Source organism: Diabrotica undecimpunctata, chromosome 3 (genome assembly GCF_040954645.1).
Source record: "Diabrotica undecimpunctata isolate CICGRU chromosome 3, icDiaUnde3, whole genome shotgun sequence".
In the NCBI taxonomy this organism is placed as follows: Eukaryota; Metazoa; Arthropoda; class Insecta; order Coleoptera; family Chrysomelidae; genus Diabrotica; species Diabrotica undecimpunctata.
In genome coordinates this window covers 165,576,518-165,582,517 of record NC_092805.1, presented here as the reverse complement: position 1 = coordinate 165,582,517, position 6,000 = coordinate 165,576,518, and the positions used below count along the sequence as shown (strand labels likewise).

The following is a 6,000-nucleotide window of genomic DNA, read 5'->3' as shown; positions in this document are numbered from 1 at the left end:
TTATTTTTCCTCTTGTGAGAATAACCTACTTCGTCCGAGCCATTAACTTCTTCAGACATTTCCATTTTCTTTCCGTCAGTAACTTCTTTCAGTACGTGCCAATCATCGTCGTGTTGTTCAGTTTTATGGTATGTCCCTCTTGAGACATGTGCAAGGAACGACGTTTTTTCTCTCCTGTGGATGGCATTCCGATATTTTTTCCGTCTAACATGGATTCTTTGACTGGTCTGTTCGATGTACGATTTCTCACAATCCCAACATGGAATCTCATATACTTCTTGATTTTCTAACGATATTGTTGTTTTTGCAGATGGTAAAATAGTTAAGATGTTTCTGTCGATATTGAATATAATTTCTATGTTGTGTTTTCTTAGCACTTTTCCTATTTTCTCTGTTGTACCCTTTACATGTGTTAGAATGGTTTTTACAATCTGTTTTTCGTCTTCTGTTTGGCCCTTAATTATTCTTTGAGCAATCTGGGCCAGTTTGATAGACGTTTTTTCTTAATACCACTTTCATATTATGCATTTAATTTTTGTTCTTCGTCTGTCAGTCTTTCAGATCTTGTAATCAGGGTTCTGACCACTGAATGTAATTGTGCAGGATGGTGATTTGAATAATCGTGTAATTATCTGTCGGTATATGTGGAATTTCGGTATACTCCTTTATTATTAACACATCTAAAAAAGATAATTGTTATATATGAAGTTGTTCATTATCTTCCAGTTACACAGTAAACTGAATTTTATGGCGGATATTATTGATGTGTTCTAATAGTAACTTCTTGTTGTTCTTCACCATGTGTCGGGAGGATAAAAGTGTCAAGCCAAAGTTTGGGTTTGTGTTGTCTGTTCCTATTGCTCGCTGTTCTATTTCTTGCATAAATAGGTTTGCTATTAGCGGTGACAGTGGTACTCCTTCAACTTGTGTTATTTAAGCAATGTTTTGTGAGATTTAGAGTATGCTGTGGTATTGGATATTTTTTCTAAATATTTCTAATACAGCAACATTCGTAAAAAGTGAAACCATATCGAAGCTGACTAACAAATGTCCGTGCTCAAGAGTTACATCTTTTATATGCTCGATGAAGGGGCTTGCATTCTTGATGTAAGTATCCGCCTTTTCTACGTATAGTTGTAGCTGTTCAGTCAGAAATTTTGCCAGTGATTGTAGAGGAGAACCGATAGAACTAACTATTGGCTGCAATGGTAATCTTTCTTATGGACATTGGACAGACCACAGGCCGTAAAGTTTTGGATATCTTGACGACTTCTCTCTAGGTATGAGATAAAATTGTGTTCTTTCTTGATGCCTGAGGCTTTAATCTTGGCTTTTTTTTTTATTTTCTCTAAATATCTTTTGAGGATTAGGGTTCAATGAGATTCTTTTATAGGCTATATTAAAATATGTCTTTTATTTTTGCTTCGTAGTATTGAATATTCATTACTACCGTAGCGTTGTCTTTGTCAGCTGGGAGGACGATTATTTCTTTGTTTTTCTTCAAAGAGCTAAAGAGGCCGAAATACGTATAAGCGGCTTGTCGCTGTCCTGTATCGAAACAAAAATCTAATACCGTCATGTTTTATTACTTTAACCAGCAACTGAATTCACTACGAATTTTGACTATGATGAACGGCATGTGGAATGCAATTTTTAGATTCCCTTTGCCGAGTAATTTATGGAGCTGTTTTCTTTGCAAGTTTTAGAAGGCACAGTGGTAAAAATGTGAATTCGGTTTCGCCAGGTAGAAATCGTTTGATTTCTCTTTTTGTTTTTAGATGGCGTAGTTACGTCCGTATATAGTTTGATAACTATTGTCTAGGACGGGAAAGATTTTTGTTTGTATTCAGAGCACTGGCGATACCGCTCTGAAGAGACCTAAAGAGGTCGAAATACGTATAAGCGGCTTGTCGCTGCCCTGTATCGAAACAAAAATCTAATACCGTCATTATGTAATATATATATATATATATATATATATATATATATATATATATATATATATATATATATATATATATATATTTTAAACTGGACCAAGAAAGTACTATCTTTTTCTTGTAGTGACTATCCGTTTCGGATGTTGGCGATGGCGACCATCATGGCAATCTACACTTTGCACGCTGCTGCTCTGAAAAGATTTGTGCTTGTTGTGTTAAACCAGGTACATAGATTCTTCAGCCAGGAAATCCTTCACCTTCCTGGGCCTCGTTTTTCCACTACTTTTTCCATGCAAAATTAGTTGCAGCAATTCATATTTTTCGCTGTTCCTCATGATGTACACCGAGATATTCGATTTTGACTGTTTTTATTGTGGTTAAGAGCTCTTTTTCTTCTTGCATTCTTAATGAAACGTCCTTATTAGTAACGTGGTCAATTTTCTCGATTGTTTAAATTTTCTTGTAGGTAGCGTCTGTGAGAGTCCACAGCTCAACTCCATACAACAGTATGGGAAAGATATAACATCTTAGTAACCCGATTTTTATGGGCATTGTTAAATCATGACATTTGAATATTTTAGTCATTTTTTGAAATGCAGATTTTGCTTTCTGTCTCCTACATTTGATTTCTAGGGAATGTTTGAATTGAATTGACGTTACTACTTGACTCTAAAACACGTTTTAATATAGATCTTGTTACTATGTCTTTTTATAAGTTTATAAGATAATTTTTTTGTACACATATCCACCAATAACAAACAATTATTATAATCAATTTTACTAATCGTAAAATATTGGGATGTAAAATATTTCATTGTATACAAATTTTAACTACATCCTGTAGATAATATAGTACGAAGAGCACATGCGTAAAAAGTCCGTTAAAAAGTGAACGAACGGGAGAACGCGTACATGCCGAAACACACGATCGCTTTGCCTTGTATTCTGAATTTCACATTGAAAGCAAACATGACATCATATAAAATGCAACGGTACATTCGTGTAAATGCAAGATATATTGTGCAATCTTCTATTATGAAAGGTATTGTTAAATTGACAAAGAAATTAAATCTTCGTACCATAGGAACCTAATAGACAAGCAGATGTTTTCGACAACTTCATAATATTTTCGCGCTTTTCTTTTACACAATCTTGCGCGTTGTGTGAGTCATCCGCTCTAGGGAGTTCCAGCATTTCATGGAAAGCGAAAGTGGAGACCGGCGCATGCGTTCAGTGTACCACCGATATTTTAAATGAAGTAAAGGTCACCTTGATTCCAGTAAAAGTTCAAAGCTTTTGCGGGATAACATTGTCAGTGTTGTGCTCGTGTTTTTTGAGTTTGCCGGTAAGTTTGAGCTTTCGTTTATATTTACTTTTTGGCGATAAAGAGGAAGTTGATAAATTTAATCATGTATTGCTAATGAGAAAGTTAATTTGAAGATAATTTCTTTTAAATGGGAATATGCAGATAAATATTAAGTTGTTATAGAAATATAAATGATACAGCTGCTATATTTTTTTATAAAATGATCTAAACATTTTTTTGGTTTAGAAATAATTAAAATGTACACTGTTTCTACTTTCTGTTTTGCTTGAGTAGGTACCTATATTTTATAATACAAGTATTTATATACAATTTGAACCTATATTTTATATTTGCTAGATTTTAAATAAATAAGGCGGAAAAATATTTAAGGAAAATATTAGAAGCTTGTTTTTAATTTTAATTTTTAAAATAGTTAATAACAGTATCAATCTATTGCGGTTAGTTTAATTTGTATCATTAATTTCGGTTTCTTCCTGTATCTGCCTACAAATTACTCTCATCCATATTTTTATTGTGTATGACTGTAGGTACCAACTACATAAGTTTATGGCTCCGTAAGTTGTGAATTATTAACATTTCCCTTATTTTTGTAAATATATTCTAATATAGTCCAGTCTTCAGAGAGTTGACCCCTAAAAATCATACGAACAAGCTGAATTTTGCAAAGAATATTAATTTTGGGACCCCAAAAAACTCGGCTTCCCTCTTAAACCCCCCTCGCAGTGGGGTAAAAACGTGAAAAAATCGATTTACCAAGAATCTGTACACCGTAGAAAAAAATGTTTCAAATAAAAAATGTAGCTGAGATAATTTTAAAGAACAATGTTCCTAAGCATTTTTGTGTAGAATGAACCGTTTTCTTAGAAACAACTCTTGAAGCGACCGTCGATTTTGCCTGTCAGTTATGTACGTGCGCGAAATCAATGTTTAATAATATTTGTATCAGCTGGACGATAAAAATTCGATATCTTTTGATCCAAATGTCCTATCGACAAAAATCAAGATGCGTTTTAAAGGCAAAGAGTGCAGCTTTCTTACTATAAACTTGATCACTTTCATTGACCAGTTGTAGTAAACTTTTCATGTTTAGAGTTCAATCTTTAAAACATATGACATGAAATTTCAATTTTAAGTTGTGGTAACAAATATGAGGCATTTGAAATATGAATAAAAAACGCAGAATTTAATGTTTTACATTACAAACGATCACATGTCACGAAAAATGCATTAAGGAAGACTTTTTTGGGTGTAGATTATTGCAGTAGTTTTGTTCTTTTGAAAAACGTACTAATGTAATTGAATTAATTGAAAATTATTTGAAAAATAATTAATTGAAAAAAAAGTTTTAAATGTTTTAGATCGTTTGTTTCGTGAAAGTTTAAATCCAACTTTTTTTTTAAGCATATTTCAAATGCCTCACATTTGTTGTTAAAACGCAAAACTAAAATTTCATGCTATAGCTTTTAAAGGTATAAAAGTAATCAAAACTTCATCCTCATTCAAATTCGACGTGCAGTAAAAGTAAACAAAACCAGGCTATGCTACGTAAGACTCCATAGGCGTGCGGTTTTGCTTTCATATTTCCTATCAAATTAATAAAACAGTATGTACAATTAAAGATTTGTTTACTATGAACAACGAAGATAAAATATACAATGTTAGTATTATTTTCAAGGAAATTCAAAATTAGCTTCACTACTGTAAAATAAAAAGAAACTTATGGTTTGACAAAAATAATAAAGCAGTAATTGCAACGTTGTTTTGACACTTAAACGATAGAAATCGAAACATCAAATACACTTATTTTTTAAAGTAAATTGTGTGTTAGTTCGCCTCAAAAGAAGTAACTTATTATTATGTTTTCAGTTTTTATTTGAAAAACAATAGAACTCACGTGATCCAGATTACAAATGTTACCAGAAATTGAAATCTCATTTTATATAAATTTCGTAAATTTGAATACAGATATACCTTAACTTAAAATGTTTTCATAAACGAAAATTTTGTATTAAAAAAAAATAAGGCGCACTTGGAGAAGTGCCGCCAGAAGTAAAAACTTCTTAAATTGCGTTGAAATTATGAGTATTATTATCTAAGAGCTTCCGGTTTAAACGGGGCTGCCAGTCATGAACTGAGCTCTTAATCGCACCCCATTCGTTTTTTAAGGAAAACTAAGTTTCAAACAAAAACCTATGCAAATGTCCGAGAAAATCATTCGTCAAAAATAAAAACATTCTACATATCTGACTAATAAATAAAACAAAAAACTCACAGTGTAAATTAATATTTTATTCATAATCAGAGTCTGACGTGCTGCTCTCATTAACTACGTTAATTATCAGTGGTTCAACTTGAGTCTCAATGATATTGTCAAGATCCCAAATATTTTGTTTGACTTTCTGCTGAACATGCTGTATACATTTAATAATTTAATACGAAAGCAAAACCGTATGCCAAATTTTGATTTATTGACTAAGAAGGCTTCTGGCTGAGTACAAAATAAACAACTGATCAAGTCCTATCACGCGATATAGAAAATGAAAGGGAAAGATATAACGAATATATTAAGATAGAACATCAATTACATATCTTAATAGATTCGTTATATCGTCCCTTTTCATTTGCTATGTCGCAAGTTAGGTTTCGATCAGTTGTTTATTTTGAACTTAGCCAGAGGCCTTCCTTAAGTCAATAAATCAAAATTTGTCTATAGTAAATTTATTTTCATTCATA

The 6,000-nt window shown here is 32.2% G+C and overlaps 1 protein-coding gene across 1 annotated transcript in view; it reads left to right on the top strand.

Moving 5' to 3' along the window:
• Positions 1-2,929: 2,929 nt before the first annotated feature.
• Positions 2,930-6,000, top strand: part of Ldh (Lactate dehydrogenase) — a 50,033-nt gene continuing 46,962 nt past the window's right edge. Inside the window, exon 1 of the mRNA XM_072527453.1 lies at positions 2,930-3,285. The gene's annotated coding sequence lies outside the window, so the exon portion shown is untranslated. The remainder of the gene's footprint in view (positions 3,286-6,000) is intronic.